This window comes from Adiantum capillus-veneris, chromosome 13 (assembly GCF_014529385.1).
Source record: "Adiantum capillus-veneris isolate H3 chromosome 13, ASM1452938v2, whole genome shotgun sequence".
In the NCBI taxonomy this organism is placed as follows: domain Eukaryota; kingdom Viridiplantae; phylum Streptophyta; class Polypodiopsida; order Polypodiales; family Pteridaceae; genus Adiantum; species Adiantum capillus-veneris.
The window spans coordinates 128,809,541-128,827,103 of record NC_140943.1 but is presented as its reverse complement, the minus strand read 5'-3'; the positions used below and the strand labels follow the sequence as shown (position 1 = coordinate 128,827,103).

Below are 17,563 nucleotides of genomic sequence, written 5' to 3'. Positions count from 1 at the left end.
TACAAAATGCAGATATGACAGGGAAAACAGTTGATGCGAGTGCTGGGATGAACACTCATGGAGCACCACTGCTACAGGCACCTGTTTATGATAATGTGGCTCCTTTGAGTCAGCCTAAGGATTATAAGGAAGGTGGGCAGGGAGTGAAGTTTGAAACTTTCAGAGGAACTGAGGACCAATTAAAGGCTTTGACCTTTATACAGCAGTTCGATGCAGCTTATGCTGGAGGCAACTTCACGGAATCTTCAAAGATACGCAAGGCTGCCACTTTCTTGAAAGGGAATGCGCTCCAATGGTGGACCGCATTGTTGAACCAGGGTCAAGCCCCAACAACGTGGGTCCAATTCAAACAACTTTTTGCGCCTGCATGGTTGACAAACACTTTTGAAGTGGATGTAATGACGGAATGGCACGAGTTGAATGCTAAACAGTGTGCGGATCTGGAAGAGTACAATAAACGGTTTTGGGCCACACTGTTGCCAGTCACCTCTTACAGGTTTGTGCCTTTGTCAGAACAAATTGAGAAGTACTGTTGCGGATTGCCCAAGAAAATCAGGGACTACTGCACAAAGACTACTGTCATGAATATGTTTCAATTGATAGAGAATGCAAGAGTGGCCAACAATCTGTCGAAGGGAGATTCCGATGGATTTAATAGCCACAAGAAAGGGGCCCAGGGCAAACAGTTTTCAGCCAAGGGCAATGTTGCAGCAAAGCCTTTTGAGTCTCCTGCAAAGAAGCCCTCCACTCAAGAAGCTGATACGTCCAAGAAGCAGTCTAAATCTTCTTCGGAACGAGGACAAGGACAAAAAAGGCATTTTTCTGGCAAAACTTTTCAAGAAAGGAAAGCTCTTAGGGAGGACAAGAAATGCTACATTTGTGAACAGGAAGGACACTTTGCAAATGAGTGCCCACAGAAGAAGTCACAGGATAAGGATGACAAGTCAGACCATAAAGGGAAGAAGCCAAAGCCGAGTGCAGGACTTGTTCCAGATTTGGTTGGAGATCAGCCAAACACAGATGCCACGGAGCTGTGCAGAGCTTGGGGCAAAGTTAGAGACCAGACAGTGCTGGTTTTCTTTGATCCAGGAGCCCGTGCAAATTTCATATCACCAGAATTGGCATCAAAGTTGGGCATTCGTGCAGAGGAGATGGGTATGACAGGGGAAGCAGGTTTGGCATGCCCAGGACATTCAGAGCCTGTTACTCCCATTCTGGGAAAGCTTCGTCTGCACATTCAGAGCTATGCGGATGCGGAAGAATTTCATATTATGCCGCTTGAGGGCTGTGATGTGTTATTGGGTATCCCATGGTGTTACAGGTTGCATGCTATGGTGGATACTTACAACAAAAAGATTACCCTTGTACATAGAGGAAAGACTCGTGTCCTTGATGTAAAGCTTAAAGGCGAGTCTCTTCCAGTTGTTTCTGCTTCTGCTATTTCATCCGTAATAAAGAATCATCTTTCTGCGTACTTGATCTTTGCAAAAGAAGTACCTCAAGTTGTATCTAATTTGTCTACCTTAGATAAAGACAGGTCAACTTTTTTGAGTGGTTTCAGTGATTGTTTTTCGGACTCTTTGCCAGGGGAGTTACCTCCTGAGAGACCTAAGGATCATACTATAGATCTTGTGCCAGGTTCTAGTCCACCGAATAGACCACCATACAGGGTTAGTGCAGCCCAGCAGAAAGAGATTATGGGTCAGGTTAACGAGCTTTTAGAGAAGGGGCTGATTCAGCCCAATTCATCCCCTTTTTGTTCGCATATACTCTTAGTGCAGAAGAAGGATGGTTCATGGCGCATGTGCATTGACTATCGCGCCTTGAATAAGAATACTATCAAGAACAGGTTCCCCATACCGAGGATAGATGACATTCTTGATCGGCTTGAGGGAGCGTCATTGTTTACAAGAATAGACCTAAAGAGCCGGTATCATCAGATACGCATTAGACCAGAAGATGTCCATAAGACTGCGTTCAGGACAACATTTGGTCTCTATGAGTTTCTTGTCATGCCATTTGGTCTCACAAATGCTCCTGCCACATTTAATAGAATGATGGACAGAATTTTTAGACCACATAGAAACTTCGTGGGTACCTTCTTTGATGACATGATTGTCTACTCAAAGTCTGAAGAGGAGCATAGGGATTACTTGACCGCAGTTTTCAATGAGCTACGCAAGAATAGGCTACTCATCAATGCGAAGAAAAGTGAGTTCTTTTTGCAAGAAATTCACTTCCTTGGGCACATTGTTTCAAAGGATGGGGTACGCATGGATCCCGCTAAAGTGGAAGCAATTAGGTCATGGCCAGACTTGAAGTCCGTACATGACATTCGAAGCTTTCTAGGCTTATGTTCCTATTACAGGAGGTTCATCCGAAATTTTGCTGAGATTGCTTCTCCACTCCATGCACTGCAAGGAAAAGGAGTTACTTTCAAGTGGACAGCCAAGGAAATTTTAGCGTTCAAACACTTGAAAGAGAAGCTGACTTCAGATCCGGTAATTATTTTGCCAGATCTTTCTAAACCTTTTGTGGTTCAATGTGATGCGTGTGGCCATAGTCTTGGTGCAGTTTTAATGCAGAATGGCCGAGTAGTCGCATATGAGAGCAGAATTCTTTTGAAGACTGAAAGGAACTTGCAAGTCTATGAGAAAGAATTGCTGGCAGTAATTCATGCTCTCACTAGTTGGAAACACTATTTGCTAGGGGCTGATTTTGTTGTCCAAACGGATCATCAAACCTTGCGATATTTTCTTACACAGACGAAGTTGTCTGAGAAGCACATGCGATGGGCAAACATCTTGTCAATGTTCCATTTTCAGATTGTGCATGTGCAAGGGAAAAAGAACGTGGTGGCTGATGTGTTGTCACGAAAGCCCCAAATTTCAGCAGTGTCAATTCCGTACCATTGTGAACTAGACGAAATGAAGACACAATATGCTGAAGATTCAGATTTTGCAAGGATCTATGACTAGCTTGTTGATGGGCAACGTCATGAGCACTATATACTTAAGAATGACTTTCTCATGATGCATGGAAAGTTATGCGTTACTAAACAGTTACGGCCAAAGATTTTGATGGAAAGTCATGCTCCACCTTATGCTGGGCATCGTGGAATTGATGCGACAGTGAAAGGGGTTGAGGCATTCTTCTATTGGCCAGCTTTGCGTCAAGATGTTGACACATTTGTAAGATCATGCTTAGTATGCCAAAAAGTCAAATTTGACAGACAAAAGCAACCGGGATTGTTGCAGCCATTGCCGATCCCTGATAGGCCATGGGAAAGTATAGCAATGGACTTTATCTTTGACCTTCCAAGGACGCAAACAGGAAATGATGGGATTTGGACTATCATTTGTAGGTTCAGTAAGCAAGCCCATTTCATTCCTATTAGGAAGAAGATAAAGCCAGAACACATGGTCAAGATATTCATCAGCAATATCTTTAAATATCATGGGATGCCTCAGTCAATTGTCAGTGACAGGGATCCACATATGACGAGTCTTTTCTGGAAGGCATTGTTTGAGAACATGGGCACTACGCTCAAGTTCTCTTCTTTGTTTCATCCGCAAACTGATGGACAGTCAGAAGAGGCAAATTCTACTGTCTTGGACCTACTCAAATGTTATGTCTCAGAGCACAAGGCAACTTGGGAACACCATCTCCCATTGGTTGAATATGCTTACAATAACACTGTGCATACATCAACAGGTAAGGCACCATTTGAGATAGTGGAAGGAGGAAAGAAAGTCCCACCCATTTTGCAGACTAAGGACAAGATATTTGAGGCAGACAAGTATGTGCAAGATATGGATGAAACATACATGAAGATAAAGATTGCTCTTGAGAAGACTCGGGCTAAGCAAAAGAAAGCTGCTAATCGTCACCGTCGTGAACTTGTATTTTCACTTGGTGATTGGGTACTTTTGCGCTTTGAAAAGGCCACGTTAAGGAAAAGGAAAGGCAAGGAACGCTTGTTTCCTAAGCTCAGAATGCGATATTATGGTCCTTTTCAGATTTCAGAAAAGATAAGCGATGTAGCTTACAAGTTAAAGCTACCAGAAGGCTGGAAAATACATAATGCTTTTCATGTCAGCCTTCTAAGGCCCTTTGTTGGTGATGTGCTAGAGAATATGCTTGATGAGGAACAACCCGAAGTGGAAGAATTGGATGAAATCCTTGTTCCTGAACAGATATTGGCACATAAAGAAAGAAAGGTTAGAGGAAAGGTTGCAAGACGCTATTTGGTGAAGTTCAAGAACTATCCATCATTAGATGCCAAATGGATGGAAGAGTCTGAATTGCTTGATTCACCTCAGCTATTGCAATTGTATCTTGAAGCCTTTCAAATGGAACCCACAGTTACTTGATGCAACCTTTTTGGAGCAAGGCAAGAGCATGGTTCATGATGCTCAAGAGAGTAGTTAAGCAATTGTATCTACTCTTTCCATACAGAATTTAGCTAGAGAAGTTTGTGCTCAAGAGTACACTAGAAGACTTCTATGCTTGATATATGTGTCGTAGCCAGGTTGGTGGGATTGTTTAATCGTCCAACGCTACATTTCCGGAAGCATGTATATCTTGGATTCCCATCATAGAATATATGTGATATCAGGAGAAATCTGCATGTATTATTGGCATGCAAGCGAGATCGCTTGCAGTATTTCAAGGGTGGGGTGTGTCACCAGGAGGTGTATTTTTCCTGTTGCCTTCCGTAAATAAGTATTAGATATATTTATTTTATTTTTACTTGTTTGTCCCAAAACCCTTGAAAAGGTGCAAGTGGACATTGCATGGCCAGTGTGAAACGGCTGCAGCCAAATGGGTTTCTCACATCGGGGATTTAGGTCGGTCAGACAGGGACTGCCCGGCCAGTTAGCACTGAATTCTGATGAGTATGGAAGCTCGTGTGCGCCAAACTGGAATTTGGGCCACTCGTCAAGTCACTGCAACTTTATAAGTTGAAAGGGGCCAGTAAATTAACCCACATTGTAGATGTTGGTCAAATGGTAGTCTTCAATGATGGTCAGGAGACCGATAGGGACGCCATGGAAGCATCTCCTAAAATTTAGGGAACTGCTATTTTTGACCGGAAAATGTGTTCGCGTCATTAGCTATGGAATGACAAGGGGAACATTTTATTGCTCTGCTGCCAAGTCAACTGACGCACCAGTTGAGATATTTTTAGCAGGGAAAGCCCAAACTCGGAAACTGGGCGACGTGTCAGCCTGTGAGCGATTCTGCCACTCTGGGAGGCAAAAACGAGCTGCATATCAACAAAGGGGGCGCCATTTTCAGCCTCAGGTGGATTGTAGCAGGTACAGAAGCTATGGAATGCTTACCTTGCCCTCTATGCACAGTATGGTGACGGGAGTGATGCCCCGCACGCTACATACTACTCTCTTTCTCCCCTACGTACAGTATGTTATGCCCCACTAGTGGGCTTCTCATTTGACCTATGTACAGTTCTGGGGGTTTATGCGCGTTTGCCAAGGCTGCCTTCTGAACAGGAACAGGATTAGCTAATTGCTAATCCCCCACAGATACGCACAGTTCCATCACGAAAGATTGAGAGTTTGGAGAGTTTTCTTGCGTGAAAACTCGTCCAATTCACACGGGAACTGTCCCATTGCGTGAGGGAGCCCTTGGGACACGCGTAGGCGTGTTCGCTCCGCTAAAAACCATCCGAAACAGGGAATTACAGCCTGCTGTGTTTTTCTGCAGGTTTAGGGTTTCGCACCTAAACTGCAAGGGAGCATCGGGGGAGCCTCGTGAGAGCCTTGGGATGCGTGTACAAGCTTTTGGGCTGCCGGCAGTGAAAAACAGAGAATTACAGCCCGCTGAATTTCTGTGACAGCTCACCAGAAAGCTTCCAGATATCGAGGGAATCCGTCCTAGACATGTGTTTTTGACCTACAGGGGTTTTTGCGCCGTTATGCTGTCGAAATCCGGTCGAAAACCTGCGTTTTCAGCCCTCGCCAGGTTTGGACAGCTTTGTGAAAGCTTGTGCTAAGTGGTCGGATCGTCTACCTTAATTTGAATAAAGAAATACCGAAAGGGGCGCCAGTCTTTGGGGCCTACAGGGTGTCAGTCTCGTGTGCGCAGTGACATTCTAGTCGCTGGACGCAACTGTGTTCTCTTCCCTTCTCAGTGCTCTGTGTAAAGTTAACAGGTAATTGAAATAGTACCGCCCTCTACGTTGTACGAGCCGGTCATACAATATCTCTAGGCACAGAACTCCGCCGGGCCGTCTGTGAATTGTGAACTTTTTTGAAGTGAATCTCTGCTGTGTTGCGGTAGAATCTTGACTTGGAGTGTCCAAGTTTGTTACAGTGGTATCAGAGCGCGGCCGATTTCTCTTCTACAGGAAATTCCAATCCTTTTCCTCGCGGCACTTATGGATTCCAACAACGAACAGTCAACTTCCTCTGCATCTAGGGATGCGGGAAGAGATCACGAAGAAGATTCTCACGAAGAGTATGGCCAGCCTCAGCCTACTTAGGCGGAGATTAAGAGATGAAATGTCGACAATTGGTTGACGACGCAACAAAGATGATGATCAACCTTGCGAAGGATCTGAAATTTGCAAAATTTTTGACTCGGACATCCTTCAACGAAGTGCACACCCAGTGGCAGAAGGCCACAGAGCCACCCCTCAAACCGGCACTCAAGAAACCTCCTACTCCGAGGATGTTTATAGAGCAAGAATTGGAAGAGGTGGTTGATACACGGATTACTCAGTTTTTGACGCGAACAACAAAGCCAAAAAGCACGATAAAAAGCAGAAGAAAAAAACTGACTTCCCAGGTTATTTGGGTCATCAATCTACTTTCGCCTCGGCAAGAAACCAAAAGAAGCATGTGCGATTTGAAGGAGTATCCAGTTCTTCTTCTTCTTCTTCTTCTTCTGACAGTTCTTCTAGCATTTCTATAAAGCCAAACAGTATGACTTTCTCGAAGATAAAAGCAAGAAAGTTCGAGAATTTAAAGAAGGTGGACAGTCAATTAAGTTTGACACTTTTTCTGGATTCCGAGATGCTTCGAGGGCTTTGGACTTCATATAGCAAGTTGATATAGCTTTCTTTGGAGGGCATTACTCAGAGCACTCCCAAGATTCGGAGGGCTACCTCTTTCTTCAAGGGAAATGCTCGAACATGGTGGTCCACCCTTCTATTGAACAAGAAAACGCCACTTAAATGGCTGAAATTTATAAGGCTTTTCATTTCTTCTTGGCTGACTCGAGAGTACGAACGAGATATACGAACCGCTTGGAATCATCTTCGGATGACCAAGAGAGATTCTTTGGACTCATATTGCAAGAGATTTTGGAGCTCTTTTCTACCCGCTTCTTCATTTAAGAAGATCTCGTTTAAAGAACAGATTGAGCGGTTCTGCTGCGGACTTCCTACAAAGATCCGAGATCACTGCTTAGAACAAAAGCCAAATTCTGTTCATGAACTGATGGGGTCATGCGAAACGGGGTTTCGCCATACATTCAAGCAGTCTGACTTACCCCACAGATGCGATCATGACTCAGAGAACCGAACAGACTTCTAATAATGAAAGTAGAAAGAAGAAGAGCCCCCAAGAAAAGAAAGATAAGGATGCACAACCCCGGCTCACTCTTCGGGAGAGAGCCAACTAAATCAAAGAGGGGAAGTGTTTTGGATGCGGGGAACATGGGTACATCTCCGCGAAGTGCCCTAAAAAGGCACAGAAAGAACAAGATGAAGAAAGGCCAGAGAGTTCGAAAGCAACTGAGGAACGTGGACGAAAAGGCAAGATGAAAGCAAGACTGGTTCCAGATTGCATGGGTACTGACCCAAGCACGATTGATGAAAGTACAAAACTTTGCAGAGATTGGGGCAAAGTGAAAGACCAAGAAGCCCTGATTTTCTTTGATGGAGGAGCCAAGGCCAACTTCATTTCACCTGAATTGGCGGCACGGCTCGAGATTACACCCGATCGGATGGGACCACAAGCAGAGGCAGTTCTAGTGGCACCCGGCAGGGACGTGGCCATTACATCTGTCATTGGGTTGCATTGTCAGGGGCATTTGGGGCACGAGGACTTCTACATAATGCCCTTGGAAGGTTGTGGGTTCTCCTGGGAGTCCCTTGGTACCATAAGAACAATCCTGTGGTCGATTATCGGGCGAAGAAAGCAACATTGACTACTCAAAAGGGCCGAACCATTGTACTTGATGTGAAACTTAAGGACGAGTCTATCCCTATTGTATCGGCTTCGGCCGTTTCAAAATTAATGAGATCCAGTCTCTTTGTTTACTCGATCTTTTTGAAAGAGATAATGATGAACATAGGACAAATATATCTGAACTTGATAAAGAACGCCAAGATTTTCTCCACACTCATGCCGATTGCTTTTCTGAGGACCTACCAAGCGAGTTGCCACCTGCTCGTCCTGAGGATCATACCATTGATCTGATACCTGGAAGCACACTACCGAACCGGCCACCTTACCATGTGAACCGAGCCCAGAATGAAGAAATTATGAACCAAGTAAAAGACCTCTTGAAAAGGATCTTATCCAGCCGAGTACTTCACCTTACTACTCTCCAGTGTTGTTGGTTTTGAAGAAAGACGGATCTTGGAGAATGTGCATTGACTATAGAGCTCTCAACAAAATCACCGTCAAGAACAGATTTCCGATTCCTAGGATCGATGATATTCTTGACTGACTACAGGGATCCTCTTGTTTTAGCAGGATCAATTGAAGAGCGGATATCATCATATCCGAATCGCGCCAGGAGATGTCTACAAGACAGCTTTTCGGACAACCTTCGGTTTATTTGAATTTTTGGTGATGCCTTTTGGCCTTACCAATGCTCCAACGACCTTTAACTGAATGATGGACAGGATTTTCAGAGAGTACAGATCTTTCGTTGGTAGATGCGGTAGACGAACATTTTGTCACAGTTTCACTTCCAGATTGTCAATGTGCAAGGACATAAGAATTTGGTAGCAGATACTTTGTCTCGGAAGCCGTTGGTTCTGGCTATTTCTGCAATACACCATAGAAGCTTCGAGGACAAGGTGGAAAGGTACATAAGGTACGGTACGTGTTCGGTACGTACTGTACGTAGTACCGAATGGATTGAGTGGTAAGGTACGTAAAATTCGTAAGGTTTTTTTCGAAAACGTCAAAAACCTACAATACGGTCCGTACTTGATAATAAATTCATAAGTATCACTTCTAGGATATTAGCTCACTGTTCTACTATCCAAGGCTGTCATAAATAGACAATCCAAGGCGAGTCATGACCACTTTCTCGACATTCAATATTCACAAACAAATACAATTCAAAGCTTCAGTTCTCTCTCAAATATACTTCAACAAACTTCAAACTACAGAGAACTTCATATTCATCATGATTTGCACATTGTATAGTATTCGACAAACGAGACTTGAAACTTGAGAGGCAATACAATTCATAAAGTACTGAAATGACACAGAATCATAGATGGTAGACCGTAATCTCATCAAAATACCAAGATGAATCATAGATGGTAGACCGTAATCTCATCAAAATACCAAGATGGTCCCTGTATCTGACAAATCTGTAAACAATGCATCCTGCAAGGCATCCTGTGTTGCCTGATTTGCTTTCTTACCCTTGGACGAGGGAAGACCCCCTCCCGGGAAGTGCTCCAACCTCAAAGCATCCTTTATCGCTGGCGGAATAAGCTTGCACCCTCCGCACTGGCCAATAGTGCCGATGCCAGTAAGGTGCCTCAACACACGCGTCACCGTACTTGTCTTCTGTTTTCCACAATATTTGCAAGCCCAAGTACGTGTTCCTGATCCTGCTTGCCCTCCTGTATTTACCACCGCAATGACAGTGGTGTGTGCGCTCCAGACTGGGTTGGGTTTGCGAGGCATGGTGTACCTACAGATTGGTGAACAAAAACATTGATGCTATCGCGAGAAACACACAAGGTATGCGCCAGGGAGACGGGAGAGACTCGCGAGGACGAGCACTTACCTTTACCGCGCACAAGGTTGCTCTGCAGGTGAGTTTTGCAGAGCTCTGTCTGCAATAAACAGGCGCCCAAACTCTCTCTGTAGTACTCTGTAGTCAATAGTTTGCAATAAACAGGCGCCCAAACTCACTCTGTCTCAATAACCAGGCGGCCAAACCCCCAAAACAGAGGCGAAATTAAATCCGAAAACGTGAAGGGGAAATTCTTTTTTTTTTTGTACAGTACGGATCCGTACGGTACCGTACCGTACTGTACCTGAATACATTTGGATCTGGATCTGGATCTGAGGCATGGTGTGCCTGCAGATGTATTCAGTCGAATAAAGCGGGATATTCCATTCGGGATGGCTACTTGATGAAGAAAACGATGTTGTGTGTTACACAGCCGTTGAGGAAAAAGGTTCTAACCGAATGCCATTGTCCACCATTTACGGGTCACTACGGCATTGATACCACCTTGAAAGGTGTGGAGAAATACTTCTTTTGGCCGAGACTCAAGAAGAATGTGGACGATTTTGTACGCAGTTGCTTGGTATGCCAAAAGGTCAAGTTTGACAGGCATAAAGCATAGGGATTGTTACATCCTTTACCCATTCCCACCGGCCCCTAGGAAAGTATTGCTATGTATTTCATTTTTTAATCTCCCGAAGACACACAGTGGGCACGATGATATCTGGACTGTTATTGACAGATTTAGCAAGCAAGCTCATTTCATCCCAGTGAAGAAAACAGTCAAGCCGGAACACTTAGCAAGACTGTTCATTGCCCAAATATTCAGATTACATGGCATGCCTGAGACAATTGTCTCTAACAGAGATCCCCGATTCACAAGTTTGTTTTGGAAGGCTATTTGGGAGAACATTAGCACACGGTTGCAGTTCTCGTCATCTTTCCACCGGCAGTCAAATGGGCAATCTCAGATTCCAAATTCAACCGTACTGTGTAAGGTGCAGCGGAATGAATGTTGAACTTTGCTCAAGATGAGTGCTCCGAACTGAGCTCAAGGTTCCTTTTACTTAGGGAAGGGAGAGCCTTTTGTTCTTTAATGAAAGATTGCAATGGACACAAAGAAAGTGAATGGACACTGTGAGTGAAGGTGCTGAGACTGAGAGAAGGCTATTTGGGAGAACATTGGCACACGGTTGCAGTTCTCGTCATCTTTCCATCCGCAGACAGATAGGCAATCTGAGATTGCAAATTCAGTCGTACTGTGTAAGGTGCAGCGGAATGAATGTTGAACTTTGCTCAAGATGAGTGCTCCGAACTTTGCTCAAGGTTCCTTTTTCTTAGGGAAGGGAGAGCCTTCTGTTCTTTGATGAGAGAGTGCAAGTGATCACAAACAAAGTGGCAAATACTGTGAATGAAGGTGCTGAGACTGAGAGATAGAGAGAGAGAGGAGAATACGACACCAGAACGTTGTCAAACCCTCCTCTGAAGGCCCCACTCTCGATGGCGAGAGTAATCTACTAATGATTGCACAATCTGGTACAAGATGCTGATGCAAATCGTGAGACTATGATGCAAGGTGGATCTAACTTGAAGATGACGGCGACGACGAGGATGGCTACGACGACGGCGGCTGAAAGGGCTATCTGCTTGCGATTCCTATCTGCTGAATTCTGCTGCTGCAATCACTGATTTGCTAGTCATTGGATGACTTCGTTGCTTCTGCTGCGTGTAAACACAGGACTGAGATGTACTTGTAAAAACGCTGATGGCTGATAGACTTGTGGCTGCTGAAAAACGCTATGCTGTTGGTCATTTCAATCACTGGTCTTGCTGCTACAAACGCTGGTTCATAGGCTGAAATCGATGACGTCTTTGGGCTGAAAACGCCAGGTACAGCAGGCTGAAAACGCTGGTTTTAGGCTCCAAAAAAGTTGGTCTTAGGGGGTAGAAAACGCTGGCTTTTTGTTGGAAAAACGCTAGGCTCTCTGGTTGGTTTTGCTTGAGAAGGTGCCTGTTGAGCAATGCTCCTGCTGCCTCTTCTGCCAGAAAGCACTAGCTTTGGTTTGCTTATATATTATCTTAGCAAAATTGCCCTACCTAGTTCCCAACAAAAGTCACTTAATGGAAAATAGGTTTTAATGCACTGGAAAATTCCCTTGATGGATTCTGATAAGAATGCTGATGTTCATGCTGTGTGCAACCAGAGGATATGTATCTAATCTAAGTGTCTGGACATGCATGGTCTGCGAACAGACTCACAAAAGTGCCAGATCACTTCCTATTCTAGACTGACTTGACTGACTGAACCCTGGTCATGATGTAGCTTGTCCACGAACACATAGGGTTAGATGTGTCACGTGATATCCCCTCCTTTTCAAAGTGATGTACTGGTACCGAACTGTATGGCGTCGAGGGAGATCGCCAACAGTGTCTGGAATCCTGGAAAGAACTCTTCGCCGACCCACTCTGATGCGTGGGTCATGCGATACTTGAACCTCATAAAGGTCTGCAACGCTTGCTTCTTTGAGCTGCGCCGAAAGCGACAGTCTTCTGGGGCTCCTTCAATGCTTCAACCTCGTCTATAGTCATGCGTCCAACTTCTTCAAGAATCTCCTATGCTGACAATTCCTGAAACCACTTCCAACACAAAAACATGAACATACTGATTCCATGTAACGTGACTGGAAAAAGTCTCGTCTTCTCTAAAGACTGTGCATGCAATGTAGATGAACAAATAGACAGAGTGCCAAACCGTTCACCACACACACGCAAACAATGAGATCGAATCTTGTCTATCTAATCTAAATCAATCAACTGTGGCAATTCATAATGGAAATGCCGATGCTTGATGCTCAATCCTTCTTGTGCTCTTTCCACGACTGTGTCGTGCCAAGGAAGAGACATGGAATGTGACTTCCTTGAATGCATACTTGTCAGCTTTTCATGAGAAATCAGCATACATCCGTGCTCATTCATGAGTGAATCGTGCTCAACGTACAATATGTCATGCCTTGGAAAAGGGATCACATAAAGACGCTGACTAAAATACAGGAAACGATCACGAATGAAACACTTGTGCAATGTGTGTTGTTTCATTCGTACAATGCGTGCTGACTAATCATGCGTACCCATAATACTTCCTGTGAGGGTTCGTTGCACCTAGGCTCGAGAGCCAAGATCGGTTCTTCGTGATCTATCGAATCTGCCTGTGGAGGTGCTGTGGACCTCGACTCGAAAGCCAAGATCGATTCTTCGTGATTGATCGAAACTACAACGAGGTTAGCTTCGCTAGAAAAAGCATCAACTAAACCATCATCCTTGTGAACAATCACGTCTTTATCATACAAACCATCATGCTCGTGAGAAATCACATCGTGATCATCATGCTTTCATTGTCATTCAAATCATCATGCTTATCAGTATCAGACAATTCATCATGCTTATCATCATGCAAATCCTGTGTCGTGCTTTGGAGAAGAAGAGATTGAGAGTCTCCTTTTCCCGTATCTCTTGCATCTGTGCCTGCACTTGAGAAAAGAATCGGAACAAGGCGGCTTTCCTTTCGTTGTGCTCATGCTCTATGACTGCCACTCTTTCTTCGTGTTCACGCTCTATTTCTGCTTTTCTTGCTTCGCGTTCTAACTTCCTGTCCATCATCATCTTGTCAAAAGCTGCCATAGGATCTGGTGCAATCTTTGGCGTAGATGGGGAAGGGTCGGAAAAACCTCCTGGTGAGGAAAACTCTTCTTCGCCGCTCCCATGCTCACCACTTCCAATGCGAAGTATCCATTCCGCTTCAAGTGATGATCATCACTGAAGTCTTGGGTTCTTAAGTTCACGAGGAACTTGGGTTCTTGTGGGTCTTCGGTTCCTGGGTTCTTGGGGATCTTGAGTCTTGAGGTTCTTGAGGTTCTTGCGGTTCTACTTTTGCTTGCAATCTGTGTTAGAGAAGGATCTTCTCTTCACCCGAGTTCTGCTCTTTTTCGCAGGCGCACCCCTTAGCGGCCTTGCGCTCACACCAAGGTTGCTTTTTCCCACCTCACGTTGATTGGCTGGCCGCTAAGTGCACGGTCCGCTCTCAATGAGTGAAAAGAGGCACAAGGGGAGGCTGGACAAGCCCTTCTTTCTTGGATTTCCTGTCACTCTTCAAAAACACGATTAGGAATCGACACACCCAAGAAATCTTGGGTTACATGCGACCGCAACAAGCAAAAAAAATTATGTGGTTCTTTCCTTGAGTGATACAGAACACTTCCAAAGCTCTGATACTAATGTAAGGTGCAACGGAAGTGAATGTTGAACTTTGCTCAAGATGAGTGCTCCGAATTGTGCTCAAGGTTCCTTTTTCTTAGGGAAGGAAGAACCTTCCGTGCTTTGATGAGAGAGTGCAAGTGATCACAAACAAAGTGGCAAACACTGTGAATGAAGGTGCTAAGACTGAGAGATAGAGAGAGAAGAGAATACGACACCAAAATGTTGTCAAACCCTCCTCCGAAGACCCCACTCTCGATGGCAAGAGTGGTCTACTATTGATTGCACAATCTGGTACAAAATGCTGATGCAAATCGTGAGACTATGATGCAAGGTGGATCTAACTTAAAGACGACGGCGACGACAAGGATGGCGATGACGACGGCTGAAAGGGCTATCTGCTTGCGATTCCTATTTGTTGAATTCTATTGCTACAATCGCTGATTTGCTAGTCATTGGCTGACTTCGTTGCTTCTGCTACGTGTTAAGGCTGGACTAAGATGTACTTGTGAAAACACTGATGGCTGATAGCAACGCTGACTTGTGGCTGCTGAAAAACGCTATGCTGTTGGTCATTTCAATCGTTGGTCTTGCTGCTACAAACGTTGGTTCATAGGCTGAAATCGATGACGTCATAGGGCTGAAAACGCCAGGTGCAGCAAGCTGAAAACGCTGGTTTTAGGCTCCAAAAACGTTGGTCTTAGGGGGTAGAAAACACTGGCTTTTTGCTGGAAAAACGCTAGGCTCTCTGGTTGGTCTTGCTTGAGAAGGTGCCTGTTGAGCAATGCTCCTGCTGCCTCTTCTGCCAGAAAGCATGATGTGTGCAACCGGAGGATTATGCATCTAATCTAAGTGTCTGGACATGCATGATCTGCGAATAGACTCACAAAAGTGCCAGATCACTTCCTATTCTAGACTGACTTGATTAACTGAACCCTGGTCATGCTGTAGCTTGTCCACGGACACATAGGGTTAGATGTGTCACGTGACAAGTAGTCACTGAGAGACCGCATGGACCACCATCGGATGGTCTCCTGGTAGGAGATAACTTCATTTTCTGTGAAAAATACAAGCCAAAAGGCTGTTGTCCACCAAAAAACGCAACTGCGAAGTGATGAAAACGCTGCTATCCAACGATTTTCAGCATGCTCTGCACTCCCGGCATGGTCCGGAGCGGTGCACGGCATCTAGGAAGGGTTCATCTCTGTGTGCACACCTATCGAGGGCTGAAAACTGAGAAAGCAGTAGGTGTATATGGCTGAAATCTATAGCAGATGAAGAGGATGCTGAGCCATGTAGGAGGCAAGATCCAGTGGGTAAGGCTAGTGCTCCCCCTCTGTTGCACAAAACATTGCCCTGCTATCCAAAACAAAGACATTTCAGCCCAAAACGCAGATTTGCCAAAAAACGCAGGTACAGGGGAAGGGCTTTCTGACAACGAAATTGCCCAAAAGGCAAGCGCAGGCAGCCTGATGCAAAAACGCCAGGTGTCAAGACAAAAAATGCAGGTGGAGGGGGGTTCTCTACGAGTGAAAAACGTTGATTCCATCGCGTGCCTCGTTGTTTTGCAGAACGCCGGCAGATCTGCAGAAAAATGTTGGTTGACCTTTTTGCAAAAACGCTGGCTAATGTGATCCCTTGGGAGGAGAACCTAATGCAGAAGCGCCTGGTCCATGGAGAGCCTGAAGCTCTGATACCATGTGAGTGCACGTGTGCGGAAGCGTGGGAGGAGGGAGAGAGAGAGAGAGAGAGAGAGAGAGAGAGAGAGAGAGAGAGAGAGAGAGAGAGAGAGAGAGTAGAGTCTAGACACAAACACTAGAGTAGGGGATCAGCCCCCTTGACTACGAAAGCATGAAGACCCGTACAATGATCGAATGATGATGAAATGTGTATCCCCCTGTCCCATATATATGAGTGCCCAAGGTGGGCGCCCAACTCAAATGGACAGCCGGCTCCAAACTCGAGCGGCCGAACAAGGTACAACCTAGGTGGCCAGCCCGGGGATACTAGCCTACAAGGAAGTGCCCTAGACCTCTGTGAAGCAGCAGAGTGGTATAAATCTAACAAGACTTGGGGACCCCAAGTCATTAATCTGGCACGAGAGTGCAAAAAATCACTTAAAAACAATCACAACTTCATCACACTTTAAAATTGAGTTGACACAGCCCGAAGTAGTTCCGTGCCCAGAGGTATTGGCCCCAAAATCTAGCACCCCTTTTGGTATTTATTTTTATATTAATGCGTGAGCAAAGTACGACTCGCGAGGGACCTCTGCTCTCACACTCTGCGTCCAGACGGGCCCCTTGGGCCTATTTATTCTTACAAGGGATGTCCCAAAAGCTTCTAAACTCAAAAGCAAACAGACCCAAAAGCATCTGGTCTAAAATCTGCTAGAAAAAGAAATCAGCGCAAATTACAAAAATCCGAAGTCTAGCGCGAATCGCGAAAATAAGTACTATCTGCCACATCAGTATCTCTCAACGTGGATTTTGGGCATGCCTGTCCGTACAGCCTGCTGCCACGTCAGTTGTCTCGTCATCAACTTGTGACACCTGCATAGCATTACGACATTCGAATGGCCTTCCGGTGAGAAGCTCACTTGATTGAATTTTGCAAAATCAGGCTGAGGGGCCTAAAACCTAGAGAAAGAAGAAGCACAAACTTATAATTCCTGCCGAGGGAGTACGTTATTTAAAAAGGCAGCAAAATACGAAAAACTGCAGTTTTACCACCTTACAAGTTCCGTCGAGGGAGGGGCCTACACAAATTAGAAGGGACCTTAAGATGAAAAATGTGCAAAGACTGCCACGCGGCATACTGTACGCTGCCAATCACGCTGACTACCATACGGAATTCCGCAATTTGTGTTGAACTGACACGAGGCATAAATGTATGGATTTCCACATTTTTAGCCGCTGATTTGGGCAATTTTTAGCACCAACCTTTTGAAGCAGATGTTTTTAGAATAGAAGCTTTACGTGGCACTGTTTTTAGCATCCCTTGTATTCTATATAAGTGCCCCATGGGCCAGTCTTGAGACATCCGGACATGGAGCTTGAAGAGCTGAATCCATAGGGAGTTGTACCACATTGAAGCAATAATAAAGAAATACCGAAAGGGGCACCAGTCTTTGGGGCCAATGAGTCTTGGCTCAGAACTCCGCCACCCCGTGTCATCTTTTCTCTCTTTGTTTTTAAGTTGTTTTGAGTACTAAACGTGTTGCCAAGTATGTGGATTCTATCTTTCCATCCGATCACTCGCTAAAAGTGATTGCAGTTGTACACAAACACAGGTTTTCCAACAACGGAAAAATGCAGTCAGCAATGTGATGAGACAGGTAGCAATGGTAGCACTCGCAGTG

General features: G+C 45.0%; 1 protein-coding gene across 2 annotated transcripts in view; it reads right to left on the bottom strand.

The window, feature by feature from the left end:
* LOC147444858 (uncharacterized) overlaps window positions 1–17,563 on the bottom strand; it is a 29,470-nt gene that overhangs the window by 9,168 nt on the left and 2,739 nt on the right. The gene's annotated exons all lie outside the window — the stretch shown is intronic.